Source organism: Stenella coeruleoalba (genome assembly GCF_951394435.1).
Source record: "Stenella coeruleoalba genome assembly, chromosome: 4".
Classification (NCBI taxonomy): Eukaryota; Metazoa; Chordata; class Mammalia; order Artiodactyla; family Delphinidae; genus Stenella; species Stenella coeruleoalba.
In genome coordinates, this window is record NC_137149.1 from 76,770,285 (window position 1) to 76,784,175 (window position 13,891).

General features: G+C 38.4%; 1 protein-coding gene across 12 annotated transcripts in view; it reads left to right on the forward strand.

Annotated features, from left to right (window-relative positions):
* Window positions 1-13,891, forward strand: part of LOC307185259 (uncharacterized protein) — a 1,189,055-nt gene that overhangs the window by 577,829 nt on the left and 597,335 nt on the right. The gene's annotated exons all lie outside the window — the stretch shown is intronic.

Genomic DNA, 13,891 nt, shown 5'->3' on the forward strand with positions numbered 1-13,891 from the left:
CCATCTTACTCAAGTTAGAATTCAGACTTTTTATACTAAAAAGGGAGGAGGTGTGGTTGGTTGTTGCAAACTTCTTAGTGTTGCAATCCTTTGTTCTTGCAGCTGTCCACATAGATCAGGTTACAATGTTCCTAGAAACCTCCAACAAGACACATGTTATTCTCTGTTATGCAACTTTTTATCTCTATGTTAATGGAAAACCATTATACCTTTAAAGATCAGAGCCTTGAGAATAGGCTATCCCATATATTTCAGGCTATTGGCAACATCTTTTTTTTTTAAATAATTTTATTTATTTAATTTTTATTTTTGGCTGCATTGGGTCTTAGTTGCTCCACATGGGCTTTCTCTAGTTGCAGCAAGCAGGGGCTACTCGTAGTTGCAGTGCATGGGCTTCTCATTGCAGTGGCTTCTCTTGTTGCAGAGCTTGGGCTCTAGGTGCACGGGCTTTAGTAGTTGTGGCACAGGGGCTCAGTAGTTGTGGCTCACGGGCTGTAGAGCACAGGCTCAGTAGTTGTGGCGTATGGACTTAGTTGCTCTGCGTCATGTGGGATCCTCCTGGACCAGGGCTCGAACCTGTGTTCCCTGCATTGGCAGGCAGATTCTTAACCACTGCACCACTAGGGAAGTCCCCTAGGCAACATTCTTAACTTGAAGCAAAAGCAGTAGAATACAAAGGTTAATGTAAATGAAAAAGATCCAATATGGAGTCAGATTTGTTCTTCCCTATTACAAAAGTAGAACAATTACATTTATAAGAATGAGTGACAAGCAAGTATCAGTCTTAATGAAGGGATCTGATTGGGAAGCATGTGCATTTGGAAATAATCTTGAACTAAAAAGTACATATATGAGTTAGAAATGATTAATTCAGGGGAAAATCTCAATGGGGTTAAGATTAGCTTCTCAAACTTTTGAAAATGTTTTCCCCTTCCCCTAGCATTCTGTTCTACTTAAGATCCCTGTTTGGCATATCTTTAAAATTAAAGTTAATTAATATAAAGTTTTATTATCCTTAACATAGTTAGGCTTTCAAAACACCAAAATGAGCATTTTGATAAGTTAATAGCAAATAGAAAGAAAGGGAATTTAAAAAAGAATGTTAGAATATTCAAATTCATTTGAAAAGAGTGGCAAAGATCAGTAATAATAAAAACAATAATAGTGATAACACAGAAAATCAGTCAGAGAATAAGATTAGGGAAGAACAAAATGACAGAAATTTAGTAGAAGTTCATGATTGTCTGAAATAGATTTTTGTGCAACTTATAGAAGAAATTATTAAATAGTTAAGGAAATTTGCCATGCATAATTTCAATTACTGAGCTGAGAAGCTAAAAGAATGGGGAATGAACAGAGAATAGATGAAAGGATTCAAAGTAGACTGAAGAGATGGTAAAACAATGTAAAGTGATTAGCAAATAAAGTTGTAAGTATTGAAAAAGAGAACATTGGAAAGTGGCAAGTGGCTTCATATTATAAAATATGATTGAACAAAGTTACACTTCTCCTAGGAGCATACAATCAGGATATTTATAGATGCAAAGCAAATTCAAGCAATGCCAAGAGATACAGAAAAGCCTGCAGAAATGTGAATGGGAGATGCAGTAAGGTGACATGAGTTTGTGCAATGAAGGCTAATAAATAGCAATGATGAAACAAGGAAAGAAGTAATTGAGCACATTTCAGACATGAAATACATAGGATAATCCTGAATCTGGAACAATTCTGACCAGTGAGGCAACTTGGAAAGGACAAATTTGAGTGAATATCTCATCCTTTCAGACTTCAATGTGTGGAGTCAATTATCTAGTTATTCTGCAGGACTCAATAAACTGTTAAATGTTGTGCAAGTTAATTTGGACTTTTTGTTTTGTCTGTGGCCTGAATGCTTAGTTCAGATGAGGTTTAGGTGGGAATGAAAAACGGACAGCAAGAGCCTCTGAGTTACTTCCCACGATTTTCTTCATCTATGATCAGCCTCCTGGTTTTTCTAGGGTTCTGTGTCAGTTCATAGATATAAATGGTATCTTTCTCTTCATTATTTGTGGGGGGAGGTGGATTAGAGACAAACAGAAAAATTAATTGGACACATCCAAACTCTAAAGAAACATCATTTTTAAGGCTTTGATCAAATAACCTACTTAGTTCTTGAAACATTCATTGGATAGTTGGCTTACATGAATCAAATTCTTCCTTTTCTACCCTCTAGCATAGCTACACTATGACAAGGTTATAATCCTTGAAAATATAGCATTAAGTGATATGAAAATGTAAGATGCTATGCAATTATAGTCCTGGCATAACAACTAATTTAAATATATTTCCTTATATGTGAGCACATACAAGTTTAACTTGGGTGTAATTACAGTGGGGCTGTCAAAATGCCTACCCAGCAGAATTTCATACTTTCTATGGAACAGTGACAGCAGATTTTATTTGAGTCTTCTTTTCCTGCTCCACCACTGAGAGTTTTGTGGGCGGGGAGAAGATAACATGTTAGTTTGGTTCCTAGGTTGCTGGAACATGGGGAAATGCATCTGAACCTGATGACAAAAAATGTGCATCATCTGCAGTTTCTGGACATTCAACTGAATCCATGAATGAATGAGACTTTGGGAAAGGGTGAATGAGTTCTATGTGTGAGAATAAGAGTAATATTTATAAAAGAATATTTATCTGATATTTATATAAGAATAAGAGGATAGGGAGTAATAGCAAGTTTGTGTTATCAAAACAAATTCCTCCTGGATACACAGCTAGACTAAGTTCTTCAGTCTTCCTTGCAGTTAGCTGTGACCATATGACTAAATTCTGTTTCATGGAATGGGGCCCAAGTGATGTAAGCTATTTCCTGGAATAGAAATCTCCCATGGAAATCCAATAGAAATCTCCTGCATAAATCTTCATGCCTTTTCTTTCCCAATCTGCTGGTTGCATTATTAGAATTGTTGGAGAATTCCAAGGGATACATAAGAGAAGGGCTTGAGTCAATTGAATGAGCACATGAAATATTCTCTAACTATAAACCTTTACAGGAGTTAGATGTGAAAAACAAAAAAAACAGAACACTATCATTTTAAGCCACTGAGAATTTGGGGGTATTTCTATTACAGCAACTAGAATTACACTAAGAAATACATAGTCGTTATAGGACGTGGGGAGGGACAGCAGCTTTTAACTGAACCAGAGAACCTACAGAAAAGGGAAATTTAAGACTTTAGATTGTCAACTCATGGCACAGTTAGAGAACCAGAAAGTCTTCATGAATACCCTAAAATAATTTCTTATCTTTTATAACCATAGGGTCAATGGCACCTATAATCTGACTCAAACCTATCCTGCGGTAAGCAGAATTACAGCACAATTAAATTCACCTGGCTAAGGACATGGAAGCAACCTAAGTGTCCATCAATAGATGAATGGATAAAGAAGAGTGGCACATATATGCAATGGAATATTACTCAGCCATAAAAAGAAACAAAATTGAGTTATTTATAGTGAGGTGGATGGACCTAGAGTCTGTCATACAGAGTGAAGTAAGTAAGAAAGAGAAAAAAAAATACCATATGCTAACACATATGTATGGAATCTAAAAAAAAAAAAAAAAGGTCATGAAGAACCTAGGGGCAAGACGGGAATAAAGACGCAGATCTACTAGAGAATGGACTTGAGGACATGGGGAGGGGGAAGGGTAAGCTGGGACAAAGTGAGAGAGTGGTAATGTGTATATGGATATATATACACTACCAAATGTAAAATAGATAGCTAGTGGGAAGCAGTCTCGTAGCACAGGGAGATCAGCTCGGTGCTTTGTGACCAGCTAGAAGGGTAGGATAGGGAGGGTGGGAGGGAGGGAGACGCAAGAGGGAAGAGATATGGGGATATATGTATATGTATAACTGATTAACTTTGTTATAAAGCAGAAACTAACACACCATTGTAAAGCAATTATACTCCAATAAAAATGTTAAGAAAAAAATATTTAAAAAAAATTACCAACCCCCGCCCCCGCCCCCACACAAATTTACCTGGCTAGCAAAGTCTCATATGTTAGGGAATTGGTTGAAAAAGGGTGGGACCCTTAAGTATTAAAATAGGAATGTATGTATATATTCATATATCCTTGACTGCTCAAATTTCATTGAACCTCTCTTGTCACCAGAAATAGCCTGTAATAGTTTTACCTAAGGCAAGCAACTTTCAAAAGGAAGTTAATACTCCTTAAGACACTCCACCAAGCCTCTTGATTCCAAATCTGTAACAAAGGGTCTGATCACACCTAGTGAGGGACTAGCAGAATGAATGATCTGGGGGAAGATAATTCTCAAACCTAAATAATTTCAAAATTTTGTTCATTTATATCAGTGAATTCCAAGAGTATATGTAGAGGAAGGATAGTACAGATATTTGACCAAAGAGGAAAGAGCATAACATTGGATTGGGCTGAGCTTACTTATATGGGTTCACTTTTCATAGACTTTAAAAACAATTTTTGGCAGTTTTGAGCATCATAGGACTTTGTTTAAAGGTTTTAAGTGAAGGAATTAGTAATGAATCATATTGTTTTCTTGGTTGGTTGAATGAAACCTGTAAGGAAAGATAACCTACATTATCAGAACTTTCTTGGTCAGTATCCCACTTAAATAGCCAACCCAATACTTGGGGATGGGAAGAATGGAAATACTTCTAATGGGCTGAATATCTGTATGTTCAGTTTATGTTGAAGGAACAATGACCAGAGGTGTGGATTTATATCTATTTTGGGGCAAGGGCTAATTTGGCTGACTGGCCAGGGACCTAAAAAATCATGATGAGAGAATTTTTGCCTAAACAAGTATGGATGGACCTCTCAGAGTGTAAAGATATTGTATTGCTGCTGCATACAAATGCCCTCCAGAGGATATCCACTCAGTAGAGGCTCTCAGTGTTCAGGTAGACAAGATGACCCATTCTGCAAATGTCAAGTAGCCTCTTTCCTCAGCCATCTTTGTGTTTGTTCAATGGGTTCATTAACAAAATTTCCATGATGACAGGAAGTGGGGTTAGCTTTAGGTAAATAAAATGCACATCAACTCACCAAGTCTGCTATAACCACTAATAAATGACCAGTTTTCCTGTGGTGGAAGCTAATGCTGAGCTCCTGATATGACACCATTTCCTGAGGAGACCAGCCAGTCCCAGATGGCAAATCGATTATATTTGACCTCTCCTATTTTGAAAGAGGCAATGATTTGTCCTCTTTGGAATAACACTTAGTCTGAAAATGGATTTGCCTTATCCACGTGCTAGTTTCTACTAGCACCACCACGTGTAGACTCTCCAAATGCTATGTTTACTGCTGTGTTTGACTAAGTAACATTTTTATAGCAAAAGTAGTGATAAATGGGCTTAACACAGAGGATTTACAAGTTTTATCATGTACCAATTCAGCCATTGTAATGGAAGAAAGGTTTAATGGAAGAATAACCTATTAAAGACACCAGTAACAGTCTTGGCTGGGTGATAACAAATTTCTGTGTTGGGGTACAGTCGAAAAGAAGCACCGTATGCTCAGAACCAGTGACTGGTGTGGTGTGGGAATGGGGGCACCTCCCGTCACTAACAGCCTATTCACAGACTTCTTGTGTTCAGTTCCCATGACTTTGGGCTCTGCTGCCTTAAATATGAAGTGGAATGATTTCACTAGAAGACATAACCATGGTCCCATTGAAAGAGAAGTTGTGATTGCCATGTGGACACTCCTGTCTTCTCATGTCATTGATTGAACAGTCAAACAAAGGAGTTAAACTAATGTCTAGGATGATTAAATCTGATTATAAAGATAAAATATGCTTATTGGGGTTAGGAGTGCTAGATAAAAATATAAGGTATCCAATTAAATTTGAATTTCAGGGAAACAGTAAAGGCAATATTAGGGACATACTTACATTAAATAATTATTTGCTATTTATCTGAAGTTCAAATTTGATTGGGTTTTCTATGTTGTTATTTTCTAAATCTGACAACTCGAATTGGGTGTAAGGTGATATATTTCTGAAAACCAAGGGATTCACAGGTACTGTTGATCTTACTTTTCTTTCCCTTTCTAACCATTTTAGTTCACATCCTCATCACCATACAAACTATTGCTATAGCCATGACAGGCCTGCTTACTCTGGTGTTTCCTCTACAGTCAATCCTGTATACCAAGAATAGAAAAGTCAACCTAAAACTGCTAACATACTATATCACACTCCTGCTCAAAAAGTATCAAGGAGTCTTCTTTGCTACAGAGACAAAAGTTCAAACCCCGGAGCATCAAACTCAAAGCCTTTCATGCTTCATGCTCTTTTCCCACAACACCCTTAAGTGAACTCCTTAATCCAGCCAGATATGTTTTCTTCACTGATGCGTGTTTTCTCACATAAACTTATCTAAATCTGAGATTTAAAGTTCCCCATCTTCTGTTCAAGTTTCTCTTACAATTCCAACAAAAAAAGGTAACTCCCTCTGAAATAATACAACAAGAAATCATAGATTTGTACTTATAACTCTACATGTATTTCCCCAAATTGACAGTAATCTCTTTCTTTGGGTTCATATTGAACTTTTAAAATATTTTAAATTACACAAGTTATAAGAATTAACATTACCATGTATTAGGGCTGGTTCTAAACTCCATATATATGTGTGTGTGTGTGTGTGTGTGTGTGTGTGTGTGTGTGTCTATATATATATATATATATATATATATATATATATATATATATATATATAAAACCACTAATAGATAACCAATTTACAGCATTTGGAAAGTCTACACATGGTGGTGCTAGTAGAAACCAGCATGTGGATAAGGCAAATACATTTTCAAACTAACTGTTATTCTGAAGAGGACAAATCATTGCCTCTTTCAAAATAGAAGAGGTCAAGTATAATATATATATATATATCTCCACACACACATACATATATATCCACATATATATATGTAACATTTTAACTCAATCATCAGATATATCCAAAATAATGTATAAGTAGTTTCAATTGTTATATTCATCTTACAAATAAAAAAGCAGAGGAACAAAGAAGTTAAGTAACTTGCCCAAGTTCACATGTGTAAATGGCAGAGTTGGAATTTAAAAGCAGGCAGTCTGTCTCCAGAGTCTGTACATCTAACTACTCTTTTGTACAGTGTCTGTGAGGAATGCATTTTCCTGATTTAAAAAATGCAAGCAGTAAAATATGATTAAATTATCCCTTTTTTTTTTTTGGCGGTATGCGGGCCTCTCACTATTGTGGCCTCTCCCGTTGCGGAGCACAGGCTCCGGACGCGCAGGCTCAGCGGCCATGGCTCATGGGCCCAGCCGCTCCGCAGCATGTGGGATCTTCCCGGACCGGGGCACGAACCCGTGTCCCCTGCATCGGCAGGCGGACTCTCAACCACTGCGCCACCAGGGAAGCCCTAAATTATCCTTTGATTTACCAATTTTCATAGTTACTCACCCAGAGATGATTATTATAATCAATTTGGTTTGTATTTTTTCATATGTTTTTTGTGTATTTCTATGTCTATGGATATGTACCCATAGAAAGCATATACTATTGTTTGAATATGTTTTAATGTATATAACATATAGTCTATGTAAAAATAATAACAGTATAGGGAACATCAGTGTACATGCCTCTTTGGGAATATATTCTGTAGGGTAGGTACAGAACAAGTGAATTTTTACTTTTAAAGTGCTTATATCTAGTCACATTCCCAATAGTAGTGCTTGATAGTATCTATTTCATTTCACCCTTATTAATACAATTAAGTATATAATTGTATAATTATAAAACTTTTTGTTTTAATTTGATGAATGAAATTTTCAAACTCATTGCTTCTGTTTTCCCAAATGCTGGTAAAGCTGGACCTTTTCCATATGTAATTGACCATATTTGTATTTTATCTGTGAATTGCCCATTTCTATTTCTTACTTATTTCCACTAGATTGTTCATCTTATATGCATTGATTTTATGACTTTCATATATATCAGTATACTAACTCTGTGTATATATGCTGTCAATATTTTCACCTTGTCTTCTGCTTAAATTTTAACTTTGTTTACCATGTCTTCTTTTCGTTATTTATAGTATCTTTTGTTTTACAAGTTTTTTTCTATATTTAACTTTTTATTACCCTACCCCTTGCAACCTATTCAATACCTACTACCTGGACTGATCTTTTAAAAATAGAAATAAGATCATTTCACTTTTCTTCTTGAAACACATGGGTGACATCCCATTGCAGACAACTTACTCTGGCTGTATTGCCCTATGTGCTCTCCCTTGGGCAGTCTCACACTATGCTGCTCTTTTAATCTCTCTTCTCCAGTTGCATGAGAGCATGTTTGCTGGTCTTTTTTTTTTTTAACTTCTTTATTGGAGTATAATTGCTTTACAATGGTGTGTTAGTTTCTGCTTTATAACAAAGTGAATCAGTTATACATATACATATGTTCCCATATCTCTTCCCTCTTGCATCTCCCTCCCTCCCGCCCTCCCTATCCCACCCCTCTAGGTGGTCACAAAGCACCGAGCTGATCTCCCTGTGCTATGCAGCTGCTTCCCACTAGCTATCTATTTTATGTTTGGTAGTGTATATATGTCCATGCCTCTCTCTTGCTTTGTCACAGCTTACTCTTCCCCCTCCCCATATCCTCAAGTACATTCTCTAGTAGGTCTGTGGCTTTATTCCTGTCTTACCCCTATGTTCTTCATGATATATTTTTTTTCTTAAATTCCATATATATGTGTTTGCATACGGTATTTGTCTTTCTCTTTCTGACTTACTTCACTCTGTATGACAGACTCTGGGTCCATCCACCTCATTACAAATAGCTCAGTTTCATTTCTCTTTATGGCTGAGTAATATTCCATTGTATATATGTGCCCCATCTTCTTTATCCATTCATCTGATGATGGACACTTAGGTTGTGTCCATCTCTGGGCTATTGTAAATAGAGCTGCAATGAACATTTTGGTACATGACTCTTTTTGAAGTATGGTTTTCTCAGGGTATATGCCCAGTAGTGGGATTGCTGGGTCATATGGTAGTTCTATTTGTAGTTTTTTAAGGAACCTCCATACTGTTCTCCATAGTGGCTGTACCAATTCACATCCCACCAGCAGTGCAAGAGTGTTCCCTTTTCTCTACACCCTCTCCAGCATTTATTGTTTCTAGATTTTTTGGTGATGGCCATTCTGGCTGGTGTGAGATGATATCTCATTGTAGCTTTGAAATGCTGGTCTTTAAATAATGCTTTCTTTCCAAACTCAGGAGATTTGTACTTGCTGTTCTCTCTGCATGGAATGCTCTGTCCTGCATCTCCATGGGACTGGTGTTATGGATTGAACAGTGTCTTCCAAAAAAGATATATTGAAATCCTAGCCCCCAGTTAGTGTGTGTGGTAGATGGAAATCAGCATTCAGATCAATAGATTAGCTAATACTGACACCAATACTGACATCAGTGAGAAGGCCCCAGAGGCAGAGTCAACCAGTACAATTACTTAGTAAACAAGAGTTACAGATTACCGGAACTTTTTAAGGCAGATGACTGAGATAGAGGATTTCCTTTCAGGATGACGGGGCAAAAAAAACATTTACTGAAGAGGAAAAATGTTTTTGAAAGGTTGAGTTTTGTTTTTTTCTTAACAGAGCATTTGGCAATTTGGCTAAAGAATTTATAGAAAAGAATTGCTGAAGCAGAAATAGAAAAAAAATTGAATTATTTAAGTGTAAGAAAATAATATATTTTGGCTTTATTTTTCATACATTTATGGTGCAAAAGAGTTATTTCTACCATTTCAGGGATATTGATGTTGCATTAATTTTTAAAACATAATTTGAGGCAGAAATTAGAAATTGTACCTGGTTGCATTCTTATTTGCTAAGGCAATACATCAGGTAGGATTCAGTCACAGGGTCAGAACCGCTATGAGTGAAATGAAAAAAAGGATTTATTGCATCATTAAGATTTCTACAAACTGGTGAAGAGTCTCTGGAAGGCTGTTGTCTCTCTTCCTGGGGGTGGGCCTGAGGTTACTCTTAGGTCAGCAGGGCTGAGTGTGAAGTGGGGAGAACCCACATCTGGCCCCCACTGCTTCTAGCCTTAAGTGACCTTCAGAAGAAGCTGAAGCTCTTTACCAGAGGACTGCTCACCTTGCTGAAGTAGGACCAGAGAAGGTGAAGTAGGAGGTGCAGCAGGAGTGGAGGGAGAGCCAGATAAAACCAAATCCAGGTTTAGTAAGCAGACACTTTATTTGGAAGTGACCAAATTGGCCTTACATTTCCCCTCAGCATGGGCTTCCCTGGTGGCACAGTGGTTGAAAGTCTGCCTGCCGATACAAGGGACTCGGGTTCGTGCCCTGGTCCGGGAGGATCCTACATGCCGCTGAGCGGCTGGGCCTGTGAGCCATGACCGCTGAGCCTGCGCGTCCGGAGCCTGTGCTCCACAATGGCAGAGGCCACGACGGTGAGAGTCCCGCGTACTGAAAAAAAAAAAAAAAAAAAAAAATTTCCCCTCAGCTTGACCAAACTTTAGGCAGGTTTCTTCCTAACTGTAGATCCCTGACCTCCTCTTTCTTAGATCACTTTACCTTAGGAAACTTGGAATTGTAAACTCTTTCTCTGCTCCTTAGAAACATTCCAACCTCTTGTCAGTTTCACCACCCTGGAAGTGACTTTCTCAAAAACCTGGGGACCATCTGACATGTGAACATCGAAGCAGATAGCACCTGTATCTCCCAGACTTTGTGGGAAGGTAGGAGCCTGACTTTCATGGGCACCAATGAGCAGACAGATGGCCTAGTCACAGAGAAAAATATTTGTAAGCTCAGGAATAACTCAATATGCTGTGCACATCCCGTTGATCAGTCTCCCCACAGCAGCCTCCAGTACTTTTCCACTAGCTCACCCTGGCCCCTAAACACAATCCCACCTTGTGTTTCAGTAGAGTTGAGTTCAGTCTTCTCTCCTATTGCAATATTCTTGAACAAATTCTTCTGTGGCTGTTTAACTTTGTCTGGTGCGAAATGTGGGAGCTACAGTGACCCCTGGCACCTTACACTGACCTTCAGAAGACAGTGCCTGTTGCTTCCTTTCCACGTTCTGAGTCTCTTGCAAATTTCACTTGTGGCCAACCACACAGGGAAAAGAATTCTGGAAAATACTGTTGCAGCATGGGTAAATTGATATAGTACAAAATGAACCCAGTGAATAATTGATTACCATTTCTTGTAAGAGTATATAGGCTGTTCCTCACTCTTAACTGCACTGATAATAACCAGAAAGACCAGAAAGACTCCAGTTCTATGTAAGGTGTTTTCATCCGTAGTCCCTAACATTGTCCTGCCCCAAATCTTTCCTTTTCATCCCCCCCATTTCTATCATTGTTTCCACTTAATTCAATATCATTGTCTCCATGTCAGTATAATATTTCTGATAATAAATTACATTACTATTTAATTTACTTACCAAACAGCAGTAGTGATAACTGTGCTGTAGACATTTTCAAAAGTGATTTTCCAGGATGAATCATGTAAAGCTAGTACAAACTGTATGAGGATGATCTTGTTATCCCCATTTTACAGATGAGAAAACTGAATCCCAGAAAGTTTAGGTTATTTACTTGTTATCGCTAATAAGTGGCAAAGCCAGTATTGAGACCTGAGAAGTCTGGCTCCAGAGACCAAACTCTTAACCTCTGCACTATGCTGTCCCCCATGACAGCAGAATGAAAAAGAGAAAATAGAAAGAAAAGAATCTTCTATAGGAAGTGATAAAAACTGAAAGACAGGTTAAGAAAAAGAACTGCAGAGATGAACAATGACACAGAATGATAGTAATCAGAGAAGAAAATGAGGAAGATAGGAATGGAGAATGATAGATAGAAGTCCATACAATCAGAGAGGCAGAAACAGAGAAAAAATTGTCAAAAAGACAGCAGCACAGAGGCCAAGACATTCAGGTTTTAAAAAAAAGTATATTAAATATCCTGCCTATTTGTGAGGTGTGTTATTTTTTTTTCTGAACTGCAAATCCTCAGGAGTAAAAGTTGAAGTATTTTAAATACATTAAAATGGACATATATACACTACCAAATGTAAAATAGATAGCTAGTGGGAAGCAGCCACATAGCACAGGTGGATCAGCTCAGTGCTTTATGTCCAACTAGAGGGGTGGGATAGGGAGGGTGGGAGGGAGATGCAAGAGGGAGGAGATATGGGGATATATGTATATGTATAGCTGATTCACTTTGATATACAGCAGAAACTAACACACCATTGTAAGACAATTATACTCCATTAAAGATGTTAAAAAACAACAGCAACAACTAAAACAACTGTTAGGTGAAAACAACTAAACACAGATAAAGGAGTTTATATTTAGACAAATATGATCTATGAATAAGAGTGATGAGGAATAATTTAAAACAAAATGTGGAGAAAAATGTTAAAATGAGTAGCTTAGCAACAGTAGGTCAGTGACACATTTAAGAAATAATGACAATATTGGCTGTTTGTTGGGAGACCGTAGATTTTTTTTTTTTAAGTTACTTGGTGTTGTATATGCTAACTAAACTTGGAAAGAGACATGATTTAGAACTGAGTGAGCTGTAGTCTCTAAATTGTCTGCACAAAAGTCCTTACAGTGACACCCTCAGTGTGCTAATTTAAACCGGAAAAATGTACAGATTTCTTTCAGGTCACAGTGGCTGTTAGAAACTTGGGAATCAGTAGACCTGTAAAAAACCTCTGTGGAGAAAATGTTCTGGTTCCTTTTTCAGAGCAGGGGAACTCCTGTTTAAACTGTGTTGGAGGATGGTCTGAGATCATCTCCATTTTTTCCACGTGCTTTGTTCCTGAAGCATGGATGTGACTACAGTAAAGTATCAACATCACGAAGCTGGCAGTGTGTGCTACAATCAGTTGTCAGGTGTTCCTGGTTTTGTTCTGCAGATGGCACAGAAGGAATGTGCAGAGATGACTGCCTATTTCCCAAGAGTCTCAGACTAGTTGTTGTACACCTGCATAACTGAAGACTTTGTTCTGCGCAGTTACTTAAGTTCCCTCATTCATTCATTTGAACATGCACCAACAATCTTCTTCACACATTTTTGAAGTATAATTGAAGTACAGTGAACTACACATAGTTGATTCTAATTTGCACATCTCGTATTTGTGAATTCGCCTACTTGTTTAAATTTATTTATAACCCGGAAATCAATACTCACAATGCTTTTTCAGTCCTCCAGACATGTGCAGAACAGCAAAACATTAAAAATTTGCCTTCCCTTCATGTTTCAATTCTCAGATTGTCAACAAGTGCTTTTTTTTGGCGATGCATACAGTGGCATCTTGTTCACAATTTTTGTGCTTTTTTTTTGTTTGTTTGTTTTTTCGGTACGCGGGCCTCTCACTGTTGTGGCCTCTCCCGTTGCGGTGCTCTGGACGCGCAGGCTCAGCGCTCAGCGGCCATGGCTCACGGGCCCAGCCGCTCCGCGGCATGTGGGATCCTCCCGGACCGGGGCAAGCCCTGTGCTTTTTGTTGGTGATTTTGCTGTTTAAAATGGTCTCCCAGGGCTTCCCTGGTGGCGCAGTGGTTGGGAGTCCGCCTGCCGATGTGGGGGACACGGGTTCGTGCCCCGGTCCGGGAGGATCCCACATGCCGTGGAAAGGCTGGGCCCGTGAGCCATGGCCGCTGGGCCTGCACGTCTGGCGCCTGTGCTCCGCAATGGGAGGGCCCGCGACACTGAGAGCCCCACGTACCGCAAAAAAAAAAAAAAAAAAAAGTAAAATGGTCTCCCAAGCCTAGTGCTTAAGTGCTATCTGGTGATCCTAAGTGTAAGAAGGCTGTGAT